The sequence below is a fragment of the Myotis davidii genome, unplaced genomic scaffold, assembly GCF_000327345.1.
Source record: "Myotis davidii unplaced genomic scaffold, ASM32734v1 scaffold1787, whole genome shotgun sequence".
Classification (NCBI taxonomy): Eukaryota; Metazoa; Chordata; class Mammalia; order Chiroptera; family Vespertilionidae; genus Myotis; species Myotis davidii.
The window spans coordinates 46,548-58,913 of record NW_006297701.1 but is presented as its reverse complement, the minus strand read 5'-3'; the positions used below and the strand labels follow the sequence as shown (position 1 = coordinate 58,913).

General features: G+C 47.1%; 1 protein-coding gene across 1 annotated transcript in view; it reads left to right on the top strand.

Moving 5' to 3' along the window:
* The first annotated feature begins 4,072 nt into the window (after positions 1 to 4,072).
* The window catches only part of LOC102769350 (gap junction alpha-3 protein-like), a 32,701-nt gene continuing 24,407 nt past the window's right edge, over positions 4,073 to 12,366 (top strand). Inside the window, exon 1 of the mRNA XM_006773325.2 lies at positions 4,073 to 4,381. The gene's annotated coding sequence lies outside the window, so the exon portion shown is untranslated. The remainder of the gene's footprint in view (positions 4,382 to 12,366) is intronic.

Here is a 12,366-nt window from a genome sequence, read left to right as displayed (position 1 = left end):
TGGCCCTGAGGAAGGGCGTGGTGGCCTTGGGGTGAGCGTTGAAGGCCAGGCGGATGACAGGAGGGGTGAACGGAAAAGAGGAAGGACAGAGAAGAGGTACTTTCTGAAGACAAAAAGGAAGCAGCGTGTAGTTTCTGAGCAGAGCAGAGGTGAGAGAGGAGTGAGTGACAGACAAGCCTTACATGCCCGAGCCTGCTGAGCGGGAAAGTTATGGGGGGATTCAAGGAGAAGGACATTGGGGAGCAGTGCTAACTGAGGTTGGAAGGGGAGATGAGAACTTTGGTTTGGTGACTGTGTGGATTAAAAGCAGTGGTGGGGGATTTGAGTGAAAGTGACCAGCAGGAAGCTGGAGACCTGGGGTTAGAAGCAGCTGAAAAGAGGGTCTAAGGGTAGCACCTCCTCTTCTGGGTGAGGGCCACAGTGCTAAGAACAGATTTTAGAGACAGATGGCATGGATAATGCAGCACAAGAGGTGAAGAGGGTACAGAACCGACTCGTTGCCCTTGGTGCGTGTAAAGGTGGCCAGTGTGTGGTGGGTGCTTCGTGAAGGGCACGCGATCTGACAAGGTGGGTGAGGGCCTGAGACAGAGCAGAGCTGGAGACCAGAGACCCTCCCTGGAGAGGGCGGCAGGACGGGACCACCGTCAGTGTTGTCTGATGGGTTCTGCCAGAGTCCATAGTCTTTAAGTTTTATTAGGTTCTTGGACTTCATGCCCTGAAAATTCGTTTTATCCTTTTATATTTTATTTTCATTATTGTTTCTCCTAGTCATCTGGCAACGTTCTTTTAGAAAAGTCTAACCGTGGGAGGAAAATGGTCAGGTAGATCCTGCATATTTGTAAAGATCAGACACCACAGAGCCAGCAGATGCCAGGAAATTGGGAAGGGCTGGGAGGAAGGCCACCCAGGACCAGGAGAGCCTGACTCCCCTGCTGATGCCTTTTGGTCTCAGAAGGCTTATTCCCCTGAGAGCAGTCATCAAGAATGAGAACTGGATGGCCCAGAATTGAGGAGACAGATGGAGGACTTTGCAGAAGGTGACTAACAATGTCAACATTTTTCAGAGCCTTCCAGAAGAAGGGGCCCTGTGATCTCACAATAAGGAGGCCAAGGATGGTCCTCAAGTGACCACTTAGTGGAAGATAGGGACAAAACCAAAGTCTGGGCAAGGGATGAAAGAGGTAAATTCAATTTCCTATTACCTTATTTTGGAGTCTTTATTCATACCTAAGATTGGTCTTAACTTTTTTTGTACTATTACTGGATTTTGATAGAAGTTAGAATCTCTAGAATGATTTAATACATTTAGTACATTATACACACTATGTGTTACTAATGTATTAACGTGCAATACTGAATAAAATCTTCAAAATATGTATGTACTATTTATTCTCTGCTAGCTGCATATTCAAGTAATGGTACCATAAAAAGACCTAATTTTTGTTTCAACTCCTTGTATGTATGAGGCTTTGTAAAATGGCTATGATAAATAGAGAATTAATTTTAACTTTCCAATGTACAGTATGAAAGTTATTTTAGTTAAGAAAATGAATGTCACTTAAACTGTAAGTCACATTCAAGGAATTCACATTCTCATCAGCAAACCATGAACTTTTGTTAAATGCCCTATTCAAGACAGCTTTGAGCCTGTTAAACCTTGCTGGTTACCCTACTCAGCACTCTAGTAGTTATGGCAGTGAAGCTTCCAAGAATTACTTCACAGGAATATCTGCATTTCCCTTATTAAATGTTCATCTCAACACGAACTAAACAATTGCACCCATGAAATATGGGCCAAATTAGCTGGTGTTTACTTTGAACACACTGACCTTTGGGAAATGAATTCCCTTTTCCTCTCTAAACTTTTACTGTCTGTCTTGCAATATTTCTCATAGCACACGATGGACTGCCAGTGAAGTGACATACATATCATAAGTCACCATCATTTTGATCATTTGGGTCTGGGAGACCAATGCATAATTCATGTTTCAGCTGTATGTATATAACTGTTTTTATTTTTTTATTTTTATTGAATATATTGGGGTGACACTGGATAACAAAATTATACAGCTTTCAGGTGCACGATTCCACAACACGTCATCTGTACACTGTATTGTGTGTTCACCACCCCAAGTCAAATTTCCATCCCGCCTAGACCCTCCTCCACCTCATTCACTCCCTCCCTCCCCCACAATCACCACACTGTTGTTGGTGTGTCCAAGAGTTTTGGGTTTGGGTTTTTTTTTTGTTTTTTTTCTTTTTTGCTCAATGCTTCCACACCCCCACCCAGCTGCCCACACCCACAGCTGTCAGCCTACTTCTATCTATGAGTCTGTCTCTATTTTGCTTGTTAGTTCATTTTGTTCATTACATTCGTATTTGAGTAAAATACATATGGCATATTTGGGTGATATCATGATAAAATAAAAACTGCGAACTCCACTTGTCTCTAAAGCCCAGGTGACAAACATTCATGAGTAGGAGCTCTGCATCCGAGGCAGACTTCTGTCCACTAGAGCGCAGACAGCAAAGCAAGTGCATGCGTGTCCCCGCCACTTGCTGGCAGGACAGCCCCTAAAAGAAAGGGTCACTGTGGTCAGATAAGCCTTTCCCACTCTTCTACTTGAACGCACAGTAACCAGCATTTAGGTCGAAAGGCAGGTCCTGGCACTTACCGCTAAAGGGTTACTTTTTAAATGTTCCTTAAAGGGGCTTAAGAAGCAACATCGTTCCTAACAGAAAAAAGAAGCTGTGCAGAGAGCCGGGTGCTGCTGGACCAGCCGGGGGTGCCCTCCCCAAGGCCCTGTGTTCCCTAAGCCTCCAGGGTTTAAATAGTCACTGGAGCCCTCAGACCTGAAGTTCTGAAGCAAGTCCTGCTCCCCCGGCCACAGGGAAGACACCCCCATGAAATCATCCCCCATCACCAGCCTCCTGCCAACCCCCAGGAAATCTTTAGGCAGCTGACAGCTCGGCTCTGCAGGGACCTCCAGCAGCACAGTAACCTCAATTAGCCTAAGGACCTCAGAAAGTCCTGAACCCCGCTCACCAGCCCTGCTACTGCTACAACTTCCCAAACTCCCAGCAGAATTCCCAGAGGCCGGTTTCCATTCAACTGTCCCCGGCCCGCCCCGTTCTGGGTTCTGCCCGCACCCTGCGCTTACCCGCTACGCTGGCCCTCGGTCCTAGGAACAGCGCTCCTGCCGCTCCAGGTGGAAACTTTCTCTACCTCTGCCGGAGCCTGGAGTGGCCAAGAAGGGCCAGGTAATACCAGGCCCACCACCGGCCACACCCCGAGCCCACCCAGCCCCGCCTTGCACATCCTCACGCCCTCCTCCTCCTGCAACTGCACCCGCATCCCCACCCCCACCTGCACCCGCATCCCCACCAGTACCCGCATCCCTACCCCACCTACACCTGCATTACTCCACCCAGTTCTTGAGATCAGCGCCAGCCCTCTCAGGCACGACAGCGGAGAGGAGGCCTGAGGGCACGAACCAGCGCGCGCACCCGGAGTGGTCTGGCCGCGGGCAGAGGGGCGCTGGCGATACAATCCGGAGACTTTAAATAGCGCAGCCAGCCTGGCTCCCCTCAAGCACACTCACTGGGCCCACAGTCAGAGAGGCCCTTGAGCGTTTAAGAACCTGTTCTGATGTCGCTTGAGACCTGGCCCCGCTGAGGGACAGGCAGGTCCTCGCGGTCACTCATTCCCACTGGTCCTGGTGACCGTGCAGGAGCACAGCCTACCCTGCTGGCCTCAGGGTAGAGGGGTTTTTGTTTTTTAATTGTTTTATTGCTTAAAGTATTACAGAGTATTACATATGTCTCCTTTTTTTCCTGCCCTTGACTTCTGTCTTCTTTCCTGCTCAGAGATGACATCCCGCACTTAGCTGGGAACCTGCGACACAGGCCAAGATCAAGGAGGGACCTGCTGTGTTATAATAATGTTATGGTCATAAGGAAACCCCTCTAATGTGTGGAAATAATTATTGTGTGAAATGATTAATGTGTGAAATATTTGCTATGTAAAGACCCTAATACTCTGTAACTTCCAAAATGTGAATGCCCCACTATTTTGATATAAATGCCCTAAGCCCTTAAAGCATAAACACCCTGCTCCTAGCAAAGGCACACGGTCTGGCCCACACTGATAAGACACAAGTTGTTTACTACTAGCTATATAAGCACAAGATTTTTCTTCAGTGGACGTCTCTTGCCTAATGAGAGGAGGACACCATGTCACTAGTGAGAACAGCCCCTGATTGCTCTGCTGCGTGAGCCTGAACCAGCTGTGGCCACCTGTCTGTCTCCGTCTTCTTCATCCGTCTTTCGGTGTTGCATTGCCGGGTAGCCTTTGCTGGAGCCTAGGACCCACTAGGAACAGGTAAATAAACCTTGTGTGATTGCATACTAATTCTGTCTTGTGTGTTTATGTGTTCCGGTTCGGCTCAGCTGTCTAGACATTGAAGCACCAGGGGATATAGGCCGTTATTGCTGACTCCTGGTCACCTGCGTTTGTCCCACTCAGTCTAAACAGATAATTAATTAAATGGGGCATAATTGGGACCTGCTGTGACTCTGCCAGCTCGACTGGCTCAGCTAAGGCCCCTCTGCATTGCTTCACTCCCCAGTGTCCAGCACGGGCCTGGCCCACAGGGGTCTTTCATAGTTATTAGGGGGCTGAACTCTGTTGGCCATTCTAAAAGCTGAAAATGAGCCCAGAGCTCCCTTTATGAGTGGTGATTGTACTTTTGTAGACTCCGTGTTTGTTTGTTTTTAAATTGAGAAATATCACTGGAGAAGATCTTCAAATATTTTTTATTCCCTCTGAGAAGCATGAGTAGTTTCTATTTATTTTTTGATCACAAGAGAACGAAGGTTCACAATACTTGTAATCTCCTTACAACTATTATTGTTATTCCTGGGGTAATAAATGGAAATAGAATATTGCCATTATTTTAAACTTTTCATTAAAATGATTTGCATTAAAAAGCAAATACAGAAGCATATAAAGTTAAAAGCGGGAGTCCCATTTCTCAGCCCTGCTCGGAAATATGAGCATGAAACCCCAGGGTATTTCCTTCCAGTCTTTTCTATGCCATTGATATAGTTTCTATTGGGGGTCTTCAGGAACACAAAGCTAAATCATGAAAGATGGCAGGTTTTTGCTAGGAAAAGACCGGAGACTAGTGGTTAGTTTGGCCTCTTCCGTTTCTTTGAGAAGCTGGGTGACCCATCCAGGGCTATATGCCACTTGTTCATATGACTGGGAAACCAGTTTCTCAGATTTAAGGGCCAGAGTAGAACCCAGAATGATGGGGAGCTGCTCACTGCTGCCACCTGCTGTCAGCAAGGGTCACTGCAGGTGCTGCCTGCTCCCAGGTTCCTGGGGCTCCCTCAGGATGGCAGGGCCAGGTCAGCACCACCCTCTTTGGGACCCTCCTGTGCCTGCACTGGCACACCCTCCCCCCCACAAAACCTCACCGCTCCATTGCTCTGGAGTTTGTGTTTCCAAATGTAGCTATCTGGCTATTGTTGTTCTGTTAGGGTAGCCATGAAAATGGAAAATAAAAACACATAAACATACATTATTTCCTCTCATAAGTGGTATAATGAGCAATATTAGCAAACTGCTATAATCTCATGGTTTCGTGGTCATCACTCATGTGTGTGTGTCTGTGTGTATGTGTGTGTGTGTGTGTGTGTGTGTGAAGGGAGATGACTTATTTTTAAAAGCATTTTAAATCATCATCTCATATTAACACAACAACTCTTTAAAGATTCAGTGTTATTTGACTTTACTTCTCTTATATTGTTAGAGTGGGAAATCACCTAATATAGTCCATTCAAATTTTTCAGTCACCTTATTATGATATCTATTTTTCCAAAGAAAAAAATATAAGTTTAGGCCAATTTTGAATCACAATATCTCCAGAAAGCATGAACTTTCCCATTTGCCTTGCTTTTTCCAAAAGAGAGAGATCTCAATTTGAACAAATATTTGCAAACCCATGTTCACAGCATTATTAGTCACAGAGGCTAAAGATGGAAACAACATAAATACCCATTGATCTATATGGTGGCCTATACATACAGTGAAATATTGTCAGCCTTATAAAATTAGGAAATCATGTCACAGGCTACAACATAGATGAGCCTTGAGGACATTATACTCAGTGAAATAAGCCAGTCACAAAAGAACTGATACTATATGCTTCCACTTATATGAGGCACCAGAGCAGTCAGACTTATAGGGATACAAAGTACATGGTGGTTGCCAGGGGCTGGGGGAGTGGGAATAGAAAGTCTGTGTTTAATAGGGATGGTTTCAGTTTGCAAGATGAAAAGAGTTCTGGAAATGGATGGAGGTGATTGGTAGCACAACAACATGAATGTACATGATACCTCTGAACCATGCACTTAAAAATGGTAAATTTTATGTTATGTTTATTTTACCACAAGTTTTAAAAAAAATAATGGGCCCTAACCGGTTTGGCTCAGTGGATAGAGCGTCAGCCTGCAGACTGAAGGGTCCCAGGTTCGATTCCAGTCAAGGGCATGTACCTTGGTTGCCGGCACATCCCCAGTAGGAGGTGTGCAGGAGGTAACTGATCGATGTTTCTCTCTCATCGATGTTTCTAACTCTCTATCCCTCTCCCTTCCTCTCTGTAAAAAATCAATAAAATATATTTGTTAAAAAATAAAAAGATAATGAGACATAAGCATGGGTCCATTTGGCCTGTGTGAAGGACTTCACTAGGGAAGCAATAAAAGGCGAGTTTGACAGTGTGGACTGGGACCAGATGTCCAAGGCCTTGGATGACAGAACAGACTGCCAGTCCCAGGTTGGACTGTAGGTGACAAGCACAGTTAGGCGCTTTTCCCTAGTGAGGAGAGTTAACCAGCACCAGGACTGCGTGTGAGGTCTGTGCAAAGGCCAGTGAGGCCAGGGGCTCAGGTGTGGCCATGAGGTCTGGATGGGAAGGGGTGAAGCTGGGAGGAGTGCAGGCAGGGAGGCTGGGAGGCACCGAGGGGGTGAGGAGATCTAAGTGAGTGGCAACAGTGAAGTCGAGTGGACCGAGAGCTCTTGGCCTTTTGGGGACATTGGCATTTGAGGATGGTGCCCATGGTGCAGTGCTGTTGGGAGAGGCTGACATGGCCCAGAGTAGGCCCTTGCCTTCCCAGGGGGCCTTGTGTACATAATCACAAGGGATGGAGCAGGTATCGGGCTTTTTCTCAGGTGCTGACAAGAGCCGCAAAGCTCACAGGTGGAATGTCTCCATCAGAGAGATGCAGATGGTGACAGTGTCAGCCCTGTCAGGGTGAGCCAGAGAAGGGGACACACCACTGACTGGACAGTGTCCCCAGCACTTGGCCAGGACTGGTCCTTACCGTCCAGCCTCCAGAGTGGGTTGTGGAGGTGGCTCTGGGGCCCTCGGAGATGATGGCCGCTAAAGGGCTGAGAAACCAGGAGGGTCACCTCCCCACTCCCATGCCCCCAGTCCCTGGCAGCCACCCTGACACCTTCTGTCTCAGTGAACTTGACTCTTCCAGGTGCTGCATATCTGAGTTAGGAAATAAAAGGAGTTCCCTGAAACTCTCTGGGTTCCATTCTATCTCTTAGAAGCTCAGCTTCTCTCGATGACTCAGAATATGGACCTATTTGTTGCTGTGAGGGTTGAAAGAAAGCAGCCTGTGTCTCCAAGTCTCTCTGGTCAGGAACTCCCTGAACAGGGCAACTTCTGAGCAGAGAGGAGCCGCTGGGCTGCATCGGAGGGAGCGAGCAGTGCTGTGACATTCGCTGTGTGACCGTGACCCATGAGGGTAGGCAGAGGTCATAAGACACTTACTCTCTGTGACGACGGGGAGAGCATCCAACCACATCAGATGGTCTTCCAGAAATGATGGGACATGAGGTGGGTGAGGAAACGAGGAAAACCAAGAGCACCCTTCATGGCCATAGTGGGCAACAGAAGAGGGTGGCTGTAGACTTCAGCTAGAGAGCACGGTTCTGGGCAAGGGTGTGGGAAGCAAGAGGGTCTTTGAGGGAGACTTGGGGGTCTGGTCCCATGAAGGGAGGAACCATGAGGAGGCCTGGCTGGCGCCGAGTTCCAGGAGGTCCTCACATGGCACCCAGGGAGGGCCACTCTCTGCTTAGACTGTCAACCTGCCCAGCAGCCTCACTGCTCCTCCTCGGCCTAGTGAGGGTCTATTCTTCCTGCCAGCTGCTCCAGGCCTCGGTGGAATGTCTTTACCCCAGCCGCCCGAGGCAGAGAGCACCGCTCCTCCGTTTGTTCTGTGGATACAGACCCTACAGACACTCAGTGGTGAGTGGAAGGGAGGCCAGGCTCTGGGCTCTCTTCTGCAGGGACACAGCCTGCCCAGCCAGCAGACCCCACAGCCCAGAGCAGGCCAGAACCACATGGGAGGGACCAGAAGGCGCTGAGACTCATGGGCCAACTCCATCTCCCAAACTCATGGATGAGTGAGGTCTGTCCTCTCATGGAAAGGGGTGAATGAAGGAGAGGAGAGGAGAGGAGCAACAGGGAGGGAGGGAAGGAAGGAGGAGGAGCACCTTGAAATCCCGCTTAGTCAGGAGCACTCTTGTGGGAATATGAGTGCAGGGCTGAGTGAGGCCCAGGTGGAGTGTCTTCTGCTGCATTATAGTTGCTGTCTCACTTTTTATCTGAATGTAAGCTTTTCCCAGCAGCACCGTTGTCTTCCTCACCTTGGTCTCAGGCATTTCATGGAGAATTGGCACCTGGTAATGCTCAGTAGGGGTTTGAGCAGCAGAACGGAAAAGGGAAACCTCTTTCCAGAACTTAGGGTTGGAGACGCCTGCATCTCACATTCTCTGACTGCTTGGCTGTGGGCCTGGGGTGCTCTGCTGCCTCCTGAGGCCACAGCCAAAACGTGGTTGACAAGAGGTTCCGGTTTCCCAGGGAGTCTCATGGCCTCTGGCCAGGCCTATTTCTGACTGAGCTCCATGTGGCCTGGACCCTGGTTGTCTTGTCCAGCCTGCAGGTCAGGGCCTAGTGGCTGGTCTACATCAGAAGGAACTGGAGTGTCTTATGCCTGCCATCTGCTCAGGGCCTGGCACCGTCATCTTAGCTTCCCCAATCACTCCTACGCCGAGTTCAAGGCACCAACATGTCATTTCTTCTTCACTGAGGACTCATCTGCTTTGTCTGTCTGCTCCAGCCTGCAGGTCAGGGCCTAGTGGCTGGTCTACATCAGAAGGAACTGGAGTGTCTTATGCCTGCCATCTGCTCAGGGCCTGGCACCGTCATCTTAGCTTCCCCAATCACTCCTACGCCGAGTTCAAGGCACCAACATGTCATTTCTTCTTCACTGAGGACTCGTCTGCTTCTTCACTGGTGGTTGAGGACGAGGCCCCACACCCTTTTTATAAGCCTGTCCTACCCCGTATTGGCTGTGATTTGGACTGACTCAGGTGAAGGAAAAATGCTTGCTGAGTCGCCACCACTTCCTACAACACCCCGGATCTCCATTAATTAAGGCCTCCAGTCCATGAGGTGAATCACCAGCCTGAGATCAGAAATTAGGGCACAGCCCAGGCGCCAGGATTTAAGGAGCACAGCTCAGTCCCCTCTTTGTAGAGCTCAGAACACAGGACCCATCCCTGTCTTGCTCTGTCCCCGTGGCTGCCTCCTCCAGACAGCAGGAGGCGAGCGCCTGTGCCATAGTAGGTCATCTTCCTTCTATTTGTGTTGGCATAAGTATTTTATAATCAAACACATGTAGTTTTGACCCTGCAGCGGGGAGCTTTTTGGAAAATACTTCCTTCTCAAACGAGCTCTAGTTAAAGTCACTGGTCCTACAGTGTTTCCAAAACAGAGAATGTACTTACATTGTGAGTCAGTTGTTGAAATACTAGAGAAGTTTAAAATAATTGACCAGTTGGCATAATACTCTCCAGGTCCATCCATATGATCTCACTAATATTTAGAATCTAGTGAACAAAATAAACTGACGCATGGAGCATGGAAACATGGAACAGACTGGCAGGTACCAGAGGGGAGGGAGGTGGCGGTGACTGCATAAAGAAGGTGAAGGGATTAAAGAACGTATATGCACACCCCATGGACATAGACAATAGTATGGTGAAGGCCAAGACAGGAGGATGCAGAAGTGGATGGAGATGGGCAAAGGGGGAGAAAATGAGGAACATCTGCAATAGTGTCAACATTAAACATTTTTTAATTGAAAAATAATAATTAACAAGTTACATGAGAGCTCTCTTGGGTATACTGTATATTCAAATTGAATTATGCATTTCAAAGTCACAATAGGGCCAAGTCTTTCAAACCTGGATGTGACCACTTGTTAGTTGTGTTATTTCAGACCAGCCCTTTGGGTCTTTGATGCCTAGTTTGCTCATCTGTGATGTTGGAGAAGATCACTCCCATTTAAATAGCCTCATAAAGATGACAGGATGTGCTGGAGAAGGGACAATGGAATCTACGGAGGTCACCTCTGTGCCAGCTACTCTGCCAAATGCTGTCTCATACCGATATCTTCATAAATTAGTTTGAATTCTTACAAAGCTATGCAATGTTGGGTTTTATTATAAGTTGTATAACTGTGGGGGAAGTCTCTTAATTGCTCAGAACTTAATTTCTTTATCTGTGAACCTGAGATAATTCCAGCAAACTCAAAGTGTTGTGTAAGATTTACCTGAATTCTCAGAGGTAAAGGTGCTGGACAGAAGTGATAAAGAAGCTTACAAAGAGTAGATTAGTATTGATGTTGATAATACATTTTGAAATTGCTGCTTGAGAGTAACCTCCACAGTCTTCCTAAGGGATTATACCAGTCTGGGCGGTAGCATCCTTAATGACATAGTTAATGACAGAAGATCTAAGTATCCTTTTATCCAACCCAGACTTTAAGTACACCCTCTGCTTAGATCGCACTATCAATTTTAAAGGGGCTCAGAGTCAGAACCAATGCTGTCCTGGGCCCCTGGGATTGTCATCCCACATTCTGAAGGTGGAGCTCTCCTGTGAAAATAGGCCTGAATGATTTTTCAAGCTTTTTGCTTTCTTAAAAAAAACTATTTTTATTTTTAAAATGTATATATTTTTTATTGTTTTCAGAGAGAAAGGGAGAGGGAGAGAGAAATAGAACATCAATGATGAGAGAGAATCATTGATCGGTTGCCTCCTGCACACCCTCACTGGGGATCAAGCTCACAACCCAGGCATGTGCCTTGACCAGAATCAAATCTGGGACCCTTCAGTCCACAGGCTGATGCTCTATCCACTGAGCCAAATCGGCTAGGGTTTTGCTTTGGTTTTTAAGACAACACATGCTTTGGGATCTCTTATCTTGAGAGTCCTAATCATTGTGAAAGTAGCCACTGTTTTACTATTCATTCCTCAGGGAGTAGTTTGTGCCACATGAAGTCAGCTCAGGAAATTCTGAATTTTCTCAGCAAACCTGAGAGCTGGGAGGTATCCTATCCAGCTGAGGAAGAGGACTTGAAGGAGGAGGGGAGGGAGAGGGGCCAGCAGGGAAGAAGGGAGCCACAGCACTCCAGAAAGGGAGTTCTGGGGAGAGTGGGTCCTATGGGAAACTTCCTCCCGGTCTTGGCTACTAGAACAAAGAACCAGCCTCCTCCTGACCCTTGGGCCTCACTCAGCTGGAAAGTGCTTCATATACATGCCGACTGCCAGCTGCCACCACTTCCTGTCTTCAAGAGGGACCCACACAAACCTTGTGTGCCAGGCAGTGATTTTCTGGTACTACTTCCCTCAATGACTTGACCAGACTTGAACATGACTCTTTTTCCCAGGGCAGGGAAAGACAGCTGTGTGCTCAGACTTGCCTGATTAGTTTAATGTTTATGGTCAATAGGTATAAGCTGAGGAATTTATTTGGGCACATTATAGCTCTAATAAAATAGGATAGGGACATCAACAGTGTTTGATATGTGCTTGAGTCCAGAATACTTTTTAACATGTTTGTGGTCAGTGTCTTTCAATGTTGAGAAAAGAGATCTCTTTCTTATTTCACTTTAAAATATTGTGGTAAAATAAACATAGCATAAAATATATCACATTACCTAATTTCAAGTGTACATTCTCAAGTACATTCACATTAACAATATAAGAGAAGTAAAGTCAAATAACACTGAATCTTTAAAGAGTTGTTGTGTTAATATGAGATGATGATTTAAAATGCTTTTAAAAATAAGTCATCTCCCTTCACACACACACACACACACACACACACACACACAGACACACACACATGAGTGATGACCACGAAATCATCGGATGGTGGCGTTTTCAGGCCTAGATGGTGAGATTCCAAAATCCAGGTGACAGAAAAGGGAAGAAAAAC